The 13108-nt window shown below is 37.5% G+C and overlaps 1 long non-coding RNA gene across 1 annotated transcript; it reads left to right on the top strand.

Moving 5' to 3' along the window:
- The first annotated feature begins 564 nt into the window (after positions 1 to 564).
- LOC140947077 (uncharacterized) lies at positions 565 to 12942 on the top strand. Its single transcript, XR_012166915.1, has 3 exons — positions 565 to 775; positions 4980 to 5082; positions 12643 to 12942. It is a non-coding gene; the product is annotated as an uncharacterized lncRNA (long non-coding RNA).
- Positions 12943 to 13108: the final 166 nt, after the last annotated feature.

The raw sequence follows: 13108 nt of genomic DNA, 5'->3' as shown, positions 1-13108 counted from the left end.
TGCGCGTGCGCGACAAAAAAACCCGCAGCTTCCTGACTCACCAAAGGAGGATTTACTAAAGAATGTGGTTTTACCACTGCAAAAAAAAGCCATTTGTTAAGTGCGTCTGAACGAAACACTTTAAAGAAAACGTTAAATGCCTTTACCTTTTAATTTAGTCTTTTCATTTTATTGTAGATAATGCATTCGAAAATCCCAAGTTCAGATAGACAGGAGTTTTATAAACCACAGAAATTCCGCATTTAAGGGGGTAAGTTTTCCGCTAGGACACACCCGTCGACACAAGCTAATTTCAAGCTGTTTCACGAAAAAGACTACTTCTTCTGTTCATTTGGTATCACTGTAAAATGATTAAGAAAAACTGATTTATATACCCGTTTTGTTTTAGTAAATGAGAACAGTAATGTAGGAGCTGAAAAGACCCAAATGAGAAGGTCGCATGTTTTTTGCACTTGTTTTCAATCACCTCGCACGCATTGAGGACCGTTTTAGTTTTCGCGGGAAATCTAGTGCCGCGAGGATTCTGGGAACGAGAACCGAATGCAGTACAATGGAGGCCATATTTTTAAGGGAAATGGGGAAAATGTTACAGTTTGTGGTCAAAAATATGCGCAAGTTGGACTGTTTTTGGGTTGCTACCATTGGAAGTGTTTCCTTTCTCGTTCTGTGGCTTTTTGGGGCAAACTTAGTCACCAGTATGGCTGCAGATCACTGGAAAGTTGACCATGTTTTGTACTATGTTTTACGACCACATCGCCTCTTCAAATTTATACTGGTAAGTTTTACATGTATACTCCTTGCTTTACTTCGAAAAAATCTTCAGTTACACTTCCTTTAGAGGAGGATTTCTTGCCTGAAAGTTCAGTTGGCGTGAAATGTTGTCGTAGTATGTTGTTGATATTTGTTTGTATTGTTATCTGAGGACTATTTTTTTCACCATGCAAATGAGTATGTGACAACAATAGGCCCATTGTTTTCTAACCCTAAAGTCTGTCCGCAGTCTGCATTTTACACTGCCACGTATTGTTATGCTCCAAGCCAGAAATTTAAAATATTGAAGTGGCAAGTATCAGATTGGCTTGCTTGTTGGAGTGATTTTACTTGAACCGTGAAATAGGTAGTAGAATACAACGAACTACTATGCATTAATTCTATTGTCTTCTTTTGTTTACCCCTCACTATTTTGCACTATTTGTTAGTTTCTATTTCATGGTTCAAGTAAAGTCATTCTATTTATCTTCGCTTTTGTAAGGAAATTTTTACAACTCAATTGTAAAATGCAGTTAATGGAGTGTGACACCCTCAATCAGCAACATGTAGCACAATGTTATGCCAGCCCCTATCACATCTGAGCTTAGTTGTTAGAGGGTCGATTAGCACTAACCCGGGGTTAAATTTTAATCCAGGATTCTTTTTCTTTCTGGAGTTTTACTCATAGTAGGTCAAATTACTTGGTGGCATGTAAATTCACTTCCACAGTTGGGAAATTACGGATACAATGGCAGTCCTAGTTTATGGTGCAGTTGGGGCTAGTTTCTGATACGTCGCTCTTTTTGTAAGGCTAGTAAAACTAATTTTCCTCATGCATATCTTCTGGAACACTTCAAGAGTACGTTGTTTCGGGTAGTACAGTATTTATCATTGGCTTACCCTCAGTTAACAGGTCAACTATAAAAGGCCTAGTAAAAATCCTGTGTCTCATTTTGAGCTGTACTGCTAAGTTGTGATAGTTCAACCATCCTAAAGTTTTGTAAGATTATATAAATTGGGCCTTGTTTAGAATTTTTGGGATACACATGTATAAACTGAATTATTACTTTCAAACTTCCTTGTGCTGCGACTTTCTCCATAGTTTCATAACAAACAAACAACAGCCAACAACAACAAAGAATAACAACAAAACAAAGTTTAAAGAAAACAATAAGTTTATTAGTTTTTGTTATACAAGTACATGTATATAGATGTTACAGGTCAAAATTATATTCCATTTAAAATTTTTTAACCTAGGTTGATTCTAAAGTTTCTTTTTCTCCCAGCCCTAATTCATGAATAATCAGGGTTAGGATTAGGACACAAATGAAATAGCCGATCAACCCAGGTTAAAAAGTTTTGACCTGAATTTAATTTTGACCTTTAACATAGACAAACAGTGACCAAATTTTTTATTAGTTAACCATAGGTGTGCAGGTTGATAATGGGAAGCTTAAGCAATGGCATTTTTTGAGCAACGCACATCAACTGGAAGTGGACTTTTTGCATCCTTGGGCAGGGGTTTGGCCCAAATTCTTGGGCAAATCATCTTGTAAGAGCAAAGACACTTGTTAGTGTCAAGGCAAGGCTGCTATGTAATGGGAGCCCGGGAGCCAGAGGCTCCTAAGGCTTTCCCTTGCGCGACCAACATTTTAAACAAGGAGCCCGAATGGGTGTCTAAAATTTCTGATTATGATTATCTTATGGGATTGGGCATAACCTCCATACCTATTTCCAGTGAATTTGGGCTAAAGTCGTGGCAAAAATCATGGCTGTCATAGCGTAATTTCATCGAGTTGGTAGTCTAGAAGCTTGGTTCCGAATATTCCCAATATACAACTGCTTTAGAAATGGCTTTGCATGCAAAGGAGGACCAAACAAGTATTTAACGTCCTTTATCATTTATTTTAATCTTCCATGATTTTTAAGACTGCTGTCATACGGACAGATGTGAGTGGAAATTCACTTTTATCGACTTTTATATGGTTTTGAAAATCTTTGCAAAGTATGAAGATGTTCTCTTCTTCACCTTGTAAAAGGCAAAGCTTTGTGAAAATGTTGTAACGACAAATCACAATAATTCCTGTAAACATTTTCTCAAAGAATACTTCACCATTTTTTCACGCATTTGATCAAAAAGTAAACATATTACATACAGTTAATATAATTGCTTCAATCTGTAAATATCAATAATTGACATGTGTCAACCTCTACTCAGACAAACTTTTTTGTCTAGCCATTTCAATAATAGCTACTATTTTGCTACCTCGGTATTTCAATCAATTATCGCAGCCTAAACAAGACGGAAAGAGTCTTTACCTTTACCCTATCTGGGCACCTAGCAAAAGCTATCAGATCCCAATGAGAAGACTTGATTGAGAAACACCCAGAACTGAGAAGCTAAAACCTGGAGTTCTTCAGAAATAGAAAGAAAGAATAAAACTTTGCTCACTTCATAAACTTGACTGGTTCACTAAACGTTCTTTAGTTCTTTAACAAGAAAACAATCAGATTCCTAAAAGAAAGAGCACTGAATCAAGATTAGTCGAGTTAGTTCCCATTAAGGCAAGTTTTTGACACACAAAAAGAAAAGTGTGACTGAGATGTGTTGTTGTTAAAGTGAAATTGGCCATTTCCATTCAGGTCACCAGGTGCAATGTAAGTCATCTTTAAGCTAGTAATTTACAGTCGCGTGTTGAATTTGGTGATTGAATGACAATTGAAGTACTACAAAAATACATGTAACTTTTCTGGACATTACCTATTCAAGCCATCACGATAAGGCTACATGTACATGAATTGATGTTTTTCTGTTAGTCTGTGACTCTAACATTTTATAATACATTACAGTTAAAACATAGTTGTAAACGATTGAAAGCAATGTTTCAATGGTACCAGATCAAAGATGAATCATCTCGTGTTCTAGAAAAGTTTTATTAAATTTGCTATTTCTTTTCTGCAGTTTAGTCTATTTCACATAGTATCTTTTACTTACTTTGAAATTATTCCGACTGTTTCTATTGCTGTTTGAATTGCGGTGGTCAGCTTGCATGCCTTATCCATGGAAACTGGAAGGGAGAACAAAACTTGCTAGATCAAGGATAACTTGTAAATTTGAATCATCAATCAATTAATTAACTTTTTTTCTATTACATACTTTGGGCTCGTAGAAATGTGGCGCGGGCTCCTAACTTATTATTTTAGGAGCCTGAAGGGTTCCCGAAAATTTTTCTTAGGCAGCAGCCTTGCAAGGCATAATAAAAAGAAAAAGGCCTCACTTCCAGTTTACATCACTCAAAAACAATTCGCTCAAGCTCTGTAATATCTGTAGAGTGTCGACGACAATATATCAGTGAACCTTTAGTTGAGTATTGGTTACGTTTTCGGCAGTGTGTCAGTTAACAGTAACGTTGTTGCTGCCCGTTGATATAGTAGGCAAGATCATCTCAATTTGAACAAACTAGTCATGTTCAGTCATAGCAGGGCCACAATTATTCACTTCTCAGTTCAAACCTCAGAGAATTTACCAAGGTAGGTTGGTTGACAGTCTACCAACAGTCAACCAAACATTGGTAATATGTTGGCGATGTGACCAATGATACATGTATGTTGCCGCAGCACATCATTGTCTTTTCCCAGGTCTTTTGTCTTGGCCAATTCATTAGTATCTATCTGGTGTCTTCCCATTTTTGTGTGTAACCATGCAGTGAAATAACTTCCCCACTCTCCTGCCATACTTCACATGTCCTGGAAAACATTTCAAACAACACCACAAATCATTTTAGATTTCAATCGGATAACAAAAAGCCTCGGGAAATTTCAAAGGAGGTTTAAACTGCACAAATATTTATCTACAAAGTGAAACTGAATCAACAGTAATTTTGTAGCTGGACTGGTAATAGAACCGATCATTCTGATTTTCTACTTAAATATGACTTGAGGGCGAGAAATTGTTGTTCACCGCTTTACAGATCTCAGCCATAGATGAAAGTGTAGATGCAGTCTACATTGTACGTGTAAAATTTTACACTCAGTTTCCAAAAATGTAAATGTCTGACTGTTATACATGCATGACAGCAAAAATCCCTGAGTGTGGGGAGAGTTTTATTAATGTGGCCCATAAACAAGTACATTGTGTATGAGGTTACAGTTCTGGAAACAATGATTTTTTAAGCTTCTACATGTAAGTTCTTCATGAAAATTAACAAAACTATTCAAATTTATTTCAGGTTCTTCTTGTACAGAATTTTGTATCATTATGACAAGAAAAAAGGCAATCAAGTAGCAAACAGGACCTGAAGAAATAGGCAGAAATTAAAACAAGGCAGAAAGGTGAGTGCAGAATTTTATTGTGTTGAGTAGTTCTTTATCAGGAGATGGTGTCAGTGGGGCTATTATTAGAACATTAGAACTATGGTTGGAACAGCGAACAGCCACACACAATGACAATCATGACATTAAAAACAACAACTTAAAGCGTAAAGAAATAACCATCACATGTATCAATCATAATTGCAGTGAAAGAAATGATTAACCCGAGGAAAAACCTTAGCAAAATGGCTTAAAAACACTCAAGAAACTTGAGGTTATTTCATAGTGGCCTCATGCACACTGATGACAAGGCCCCTGTGTGCATGCTTCTAATAAACAAAGTGGAAACCCACTAGCCAGATTACCAGCAGTTACAATGTACAATGGTTGTTTATAGTTGTGCATTTTGGATTTCATGGTTTGCTGATTTTGATCATTGGCATTGTTTCTGCGAGAAGCTGTTCTCTTAACAAGCTGTGCTCTCTCCACTAATTAACAATTGCTGTTTATAGTATAATCTATTAATATTTCTCCTTATCACTTCCAAAATTACTTTGATTACATCTTTGATTAGTTAATTAACTACCAATAAGCTGATTTCTTTTAGAAGTTACTTCAACATAAAGCTGTACTGCCTTCTCAGTGCTGAAACCTGTCAATCTTGACTTGATTATCTACACTAATTTAATGTATTAACTCAGCTACCTTAATTGAGAATATCATCATTAACAAATGTTTCTGGTAGTAACATCGTTCTTATATTAGTGACCATTACTCCCAGGTTTTTTTACTTACACTGTACATGTACTAGTACTAAAACATTCAACCCCAGAAGAATGAGAAGAGTTTAATCGAGTTTTAGTGACAGTTTGTTAAATGGTGATCTTCCTTATAAAAGACATGATGTTTTGCTGACAACATGTACCTATTATTAAATACCAATTAACAGAAACATGGATGATAATTATTTAGAAAACGACGGTGTGAAGTGTGAATCAAAAAAATGTGAAGAACAAATTTTACGAAAAAGAATGAATTAAAAACATGGTGAAAAAATTTGCTGGAATGGGGTCTGTTTGAGTATTCAAGGTTGATCTCTTTTCCTTGATTAGCAGCATCTTATAATGAGGTACTCAAACTTTCCGCAACATTTTTTTTACGATCATAAAACGTTCATGAAGATTATTCAGCTCTTGCTGGTGCTTTTCCTTCAGATGTTTGCGTAGATGAAGGTGGTGGCTTGTGTACCCAATGTTATTCAGATCACTCAAATTACATTGATATTTGTAAACAAACACATTGTTGGTTCACTAAGGCAGTCCTTCTTTCTGTCACTTTTAAATCTTCCAAGATTTTTGGTTCATGAAGACTGGCTTTAGCATGCGATCAAATTCCTACCAAGGTTGTGTCATTTCTGTGAACAAAGTCAGCAGCAAAAACGTACACTAATGATAATCCGTTAAACGTTAGAAAACTAACGGATAGCTAACGGTTTTGAAAGTGCTTCTAATGGTTTGTCCTGATGTTCTAATAATGTTTCTCCTAATGTTCTGATACTTTGCACTGACCTTCTAACGTTCAAATGCTTGGCCCTAATGTTCGAAAGGCTTGTAATAAAACTTTCTAACGGTTGATCTCTAGCTCTGACTAACAGATCATAAGTTGCTGCTATCAAATTTGCATGGTTACGTATAACCTACCTCTTTCTTTTTAATGGAAGTGTTTAGTCACTGCTACATGTAGTTTCAAAAAAGTAACAGTGAATCATTTCAGTCTGGTGGAAAATTAAAATTAGACTCTCGCTCAATACCCACATTTTCAGGTTGGCTTCCAAACCACTGATAAATGAATTAATTCAAATTTATGTCGAAATTTGATCCATTGGAAATGAAGAGAATATTAAAACGTGACAAGTGGTGCAAAGTCTGGACATCGCTTGTCAATCACTAATGGGGGAGGAGTGACTGGAATGGGAAATTTCCACTTGGGACAGTGCATCATTGAGTGAACCTCACTCTCTCACTCCCTGCAACGATGATTTGTGGCATAAATGGGGCTCATATGCTGACATGCCGCATGAAAATTCCAATCCTTACAATAATCCTTGGTGAGTTTACTAGGAGTGCATCCGCCAGAGGACTGCTGAGACGTATTGCATGGCCCTTTAATCCCTTAATCAAAATACTCCTCAGGGCTCGAAGTTATCTTTTTAGTGCACTTGCAAAGTTTTGCTAGTAAGATTTTTTTCCACTAGCAAACTGGTGAGACCACAAGCAAATTATTTCCCTTTGTTTGGGAGACATTGATAATTCTAACTAGCAATCGTTTGCTAGTGGATATTTTTCTTACTCGCAGATTATCAAAATCACTCGCATTTTGCGAGTTTGCGAGCGTTAATTTCGTACCCTGCTCCTAAAACAGTTGAAACTATACTAGAAGTTATAAAAAAAGTATCATAAAAATATACACATATAAATGTTATAAGAAAGACATCAAAAATATTATAATGAAAAGTTTATTTAAATATATGAAGTATAAATAAATGATATTATAGAAATATGAAATAAGAATATACTAGTAAATGAATTAGTTCCCATGAGTTTTAACAATGACTTAATAACTGGAAGTGCCACACCTTCAAATTTATCAAGAGAGTTCACACTAGTGTTCATTGGCAAATTGTTCCAAGTAACTATTGTCCTTGGGATACACGTTGTTAGATACACTAATCTGGTGGAATGGATAGTGATTAGGTGATCTGTTGACTCGAGTTAAAGGTCTCTATTCAGGCAGAAAGTGAATGGCCACATGGCCCTACCATGTGAGTACGTGGTGATGTTTGTGGGCGCAAATCGTTGTGGCTAAAAAAGGTTTGGGGGCACTCTCGTATTTTGTCGTAATGATGCCAGTGCAACCGACCTTGTTCTACTGCTGTTGCGATGGACGAATGGAAATTCCGAACGCTCGCCCATGCATACATGTAGGTGGACGCCCATTCCATGAGCAACTGTAAATATGTCAGTAAGGCTTACTTATCTCTCTCTTATCCTTCTCATCACTTCTTATGACTCTCAATGTAGAAAAATAGTAGTTTTGAGAATCGCACCACTGTGTGGCAATCGGGTAGAAGATAAAACGGATTGTTGCATAGCAGGATACGACATTTTATGCCATCTGCAGCTGATGCTATGGTGGCAGGTGTAGAAGCGTTGGTTGGTGAACTGATTTCCAAACACTTTAGTTTGAGATTAGCTTTAGTGATCTCAAGATGCAGTTTCCTGAGGGAATTTCTCTCGAACTGGTGATGGCCCATAAAACACATATCCCTAGTGATATGTGACAAACTAGATTGCTTCTACGATTTTTCGTTTAATATATATACATTGTATATGTATTTATAGAATTTTCTTTTCTTTTTTCTCTTGTACCCGCCTCGAATAGCCTTCGCTAATTGCGGGCACATGCTTTTTAAGCTATATTTAATTTGAAATAAACTTGTTGTTGTTGTTGTTGTTGTTGTTGTTGTTGTTAAGGAAAAACTGCTTAAGTGCGAGATTTGAGTCTTTTACTATAAACAGACAGAAATTTCGCAGTTAAGGAAAATAGTTAAGTGCGAGATTTGTATCAGTGTAATAAACATGTATTTAGAGTAAAACTTCGCGATTAACTAAAGTTAAACTCATCACAAATAGATGAGCTTGGGATCCGCAATGATTCGCACTAGCAAAGCGTTTGATCCGCAAAGATCAGCTGATAACACTGCACGTGTAAAGCAATGAACCTTGAAACCCTGTGAAACCTCTAGAGGCCACCCCAAAGGTCACGTGCCGCAGATGGGGGAGACCGCTGGCTGCATTTGCTCACATTTTAACTTTGCCTAAATGATATTTAGCCACATCAAAATTGTGCTTCGTATGTGGGAGTGAGTAAAAAACTCGCAATGATTATTAATTAATTGCGAAATTTCACTCTGTATATAAACACAGTCGTTTATTTCCTAATTTTTGTTTGTGTCTGTAGAGATTCTTAAATGCAAAATTTGCATTTATCAAATCACCCGTTTTATAAAGCAAAACAACAACTTTGCACTTTTTTTTACATTTTTTTTCCCGTTTTTGCACGACTACGCGGTGAAAATGCCTAATTTTGCGTTTTATGGAGGACGTAAACAAGCAACGACGAAATTTTGTTTCTCTTTGTGAGCCTGGATATGGCTCCTTGAAATTGAGCTTCGGTAGGATTCGCCTACATTTGACAAAGTAAGTGGGTAGGAATAATCGCTATAAAGACTGAAAGGACGCAAATTCACCTTTTGAGCGATGTTTTCTTTGTTGTTCGGTCGTTGGACCTTAAAAAAAAAAACTGAAATAGAATGGCCTTCCTTCCTATCTTTACTGAATATATGCTGGAAATAAATCACTAATAATTGTTTTCCCGCCTTTTTGTTGTGCTATTGAACTATAGCTAGTGAAGAAACAAGCTTCATGTTAATGTCGAGGAAACAGGGAATCTAACTGCGAAAAAATAATTATTAAACTCTAATTAATTAACCTTCATAACAAAATGGTCTTACTAGACGGCTTTACACAACTCCATTTATTTCATGGTCTTCTCGATAACTAAGTATACTTCTACAACGAGAAATCATTGGCTATTAAATTGCATTGCCAAAAAGCATTCACTGAGTGCTCCTGAGAAGAGGACACCAGGGGCCTGCCGCAGAGAATCGGCAGTCCTCGACGGAATCACCAAACCTTTTTACGTCTTTCCTTCACGAATACAAATGATTTTTAGGATCCAGTTCAGAGGCATCGGAGCCTTTTGCAAGCGTAAGGGGCCGGCAGGGGAGGTGGGGGCTCATCGTACACCAAACCAAGCGTATTCCTCTACTCAATTTTCCCAGAATGTCGTTTGCATAGTGTGTGGAACAAAAAGCTGTTTGCTTGCTTGTAACCTTAACAGTGTCCGGATCGTTCATACTCAAATTTTTGACGTGCATAAGTAGGCCGTTGTTCACACGTCGATCTTGCTTCATGTTCATGGTTCCTGCAAGGTATTTCTTGAGTCGTCGAAGGACGGAAAATGTATGCTACGAAGTCTCCAAGGTCATGTACAGTTCATAGCAAATTTAATCTTATAAAATGCTGAGCACTTCTCTAAGGCGCGGTTTTGTAACGAGTTTGTGGAAAGCTGGGCTACCCAAGATTTTGAGAAATAACAACTTTTACAAATGATAGCCATATTTTTAATAGCTGAACTGAACGGGCCTGAGTGAATGAGGACGTTGTGTATGAATCAACGAAATTTCCAAACCATTTTTTTGGCCTAACACGCATGCGTCTGTTAAGAACCGTAACATGATTGTTTTAAACCATAAGTCAGCGAAATGAGTTCTCGATCCAAATATATAGGTCAATTTTCTAAGGCAAAGTTAGGTTGATTGTGCTGGTGGGGTTATAGGGTGGTGAGAGATGGCCAACTCTCTGAAACCTGCTTGACTAACCCGTGCAGTAGACGATTGACTTACCGGGGGGGGGACTGTCGAGCTTGCTGACGGACCCCAAACTCCGGCCCAGCAAGTGCAGGGAGGTGCTCGAACTATTAACTCGGTCCCAGAGGTTAAATGGGAACCCTCGCGCCGGAGGTTAAACGGTTAACTCTCTCCCAGAGGTTAAACGGGAAAAATGGCCACCAGAGCTGCCTCCCCTGACAGGGTTTTTGCTTTTTTTTGTGACGTGTCACGCTGTCACGCAATATGTATATTTTTAACCCGGGGGGGACTGCCATATGAAGGGGGGGATGCTCATCGGAAATTTTGAATTAAACTCCTTAAGAAAACCAACCTGTGCGTGGGCCAACCTTTTATTGACCCCTATAAGAGCCAAATTTCAACATAGTTGGCTAAACAAAGATCGATGTTATTTTGTGTAAAAACTGAGATGTGTGACCTGTTTATGTTGAAGGCGAGGGTCTGTTCTGCTTGTTGTGCAAAAGACATGACATGTCTAATCCTCAAAACAAGTCGAAAGTTTTTAACAAGGAGCCCTGTTAACGATTTCGCCCAGACGAGTTTGAAGATCACTGCCGTACGTCACAACATATGAACGCAGTTTCAGCGGAGATACTACAGAGGGTTTCCGTGTTTCAGAGAACCCTTGACGAACGCGAAATAGTCACAGAAGATGTGCTGTTGAAGGTGTTCACAGCTGCTTATTGCATCATGAAAAAGACCTTCCTAACCACAAGATCAAGTCACTTGTAATCCCCCGAGCTTACATGTATTCCCGTTCCGGGGCCAGTGAAAAAACCTCACCAACCAGCGTATTATTTTAGTGTCTCAGAATGTTGTAGTTCTCTTTAATAAAGACGTAATCATCATAAAACTGCTAATAATAACTCTTCTCTTGATGAAGACTGCCCTTTTTTGGCGGTAATGCCTTTTGGAAAATGTCTAAAACTTCTTTGGTGGGGAGAGGGGCTTCCATGACTGCTTCCGACTTTCCCGGTTACTAACCACAATTACCCAGCAACTTGAAATCCTAGTGATTTTGATAAAATAAAAAGTTCAATTTTTTCTCTATTTGTTTTTGGTGAAAAAAAGAAAGACTAAAAACAAAGTTTTATGATGTTCTAGATTCTTGGTTTTCACTGTCACGCAATAAACCCGGCTCAAAAAAATAAATTAGAAACCGTACAGTGGAAGAAGCCAAAAAAAATGAAAGGTTATAAAAGACTAATATGTAAACAATTTTCCCAAATCTCTGGTCTTTGTGGCCCACAGTTTCTGAGTTATTTGCCGAAACATTCCACGCACCTTTGTAGAGCTTTGTATGGAGACGCCATATTGGTGGACAGAAACTGTCCACCAATATGGCCGCTGGAAATCAACAAAAATATCTGGAGTGCACTTTTTCCATAAAAGTTCTTCCTTTTCACTCGAGAGCTAGCAAACGTACGCATAAACACATCTTTTAATACTTGAAATGGTTAAACTGCTGAAAATCAAGAGGAGAGACGTTTTTCAATGAGACATCGTCCAATTTTGGTGTTACGCACTGTGAAAACTCGAAAGTTCAAATTGCTGTATTTTCGAAATGAAACATGCTTCGGGGCTGGAAACTTGTACAAAGATTTATTGTGAAAGGTTTAAACCCAGGGGTCATTTTTTTCTATTTATCTTCAACCTAGTGTAAATAAGAATTCGTAAAACCTCGCTTTTTTGACTTTGCAATCTGATGACGTCACGGTGAAAACCATCAATAGGAAAGAAGCCCTTCTTGACTATAAAAATGTCAGTTTTTCAAAGCCCCAAAAATGGGACTTTTCTAGTAAGGTTAACCCACGATTTTGGTAAAAAAAAAACCTCGATTTTTTTCTCTTTGGTCTATTTTAGTTAAAATAAGACCAGAAGTAATGTTTAATGATGTGTTAGAGAATAAAGATTTTTTTAAAGGGGTAAACCGATGATTTGGTTAAGACTAAAAACAGAATCATCGGCTTTTCATCGACTAGCCCTGAGTAGTATTTAAAACAGCGCACAGTGTTTGTTTTACATTTTGCGAAATAAATCTGTATTTGCAGGTTAACTCTCATATGGAAACAGTTGGTCACGTGGTATAATTAAACGAGTGAGACCTGGGACCCAGAAGCATGTTCTTGTTTCTGAACTTTACAGTGATTTTCGGATCACCGTTTGTACTGAACTTCAGCACCGTGGCTGAAACGGTTAACCATCTCGTGGCTTATTCCTCGTCGTTTAGCTCCTTTACGTGAAAAGAAATGTGCTACTTCAACAACAGGAAACAAGCTTTGACGCAAAGCAGCACAATAAGTCTGTCGGCCTGGAGGTTAAATTAAAGGTAAGGCTCTTCTGAGATCGTAGAAATGTGGTAGAGACTAAGATTCTTTTGTTGATGTAAGAATTTAAATTTTCCAACCGCTACATGCAAGGAGGATAGATGACGTCATAATGTTTGTGCAAAAATACTCGTTGTCTCCAATCATCAGGAAATTGCGATGAAAAAAATATGTTGTTGGCATTGTAACA

This window comes from Porites lutea, chromosome 8 (assembly GCF_958299795.1).
Source record: "Porites lutea chromosome 8, jaPorLute2.1, whole genome shotgun sequence".
NCBI classification, from domain to species: Eukaryota; Metazoa; Cnidaria; class Anthozoa; order Scleractinia; family Poritidae; genus Porites; species Porites lutea.
This window is presented reverse-complemented; position numbering and strand designations above follow the sequence as displayed.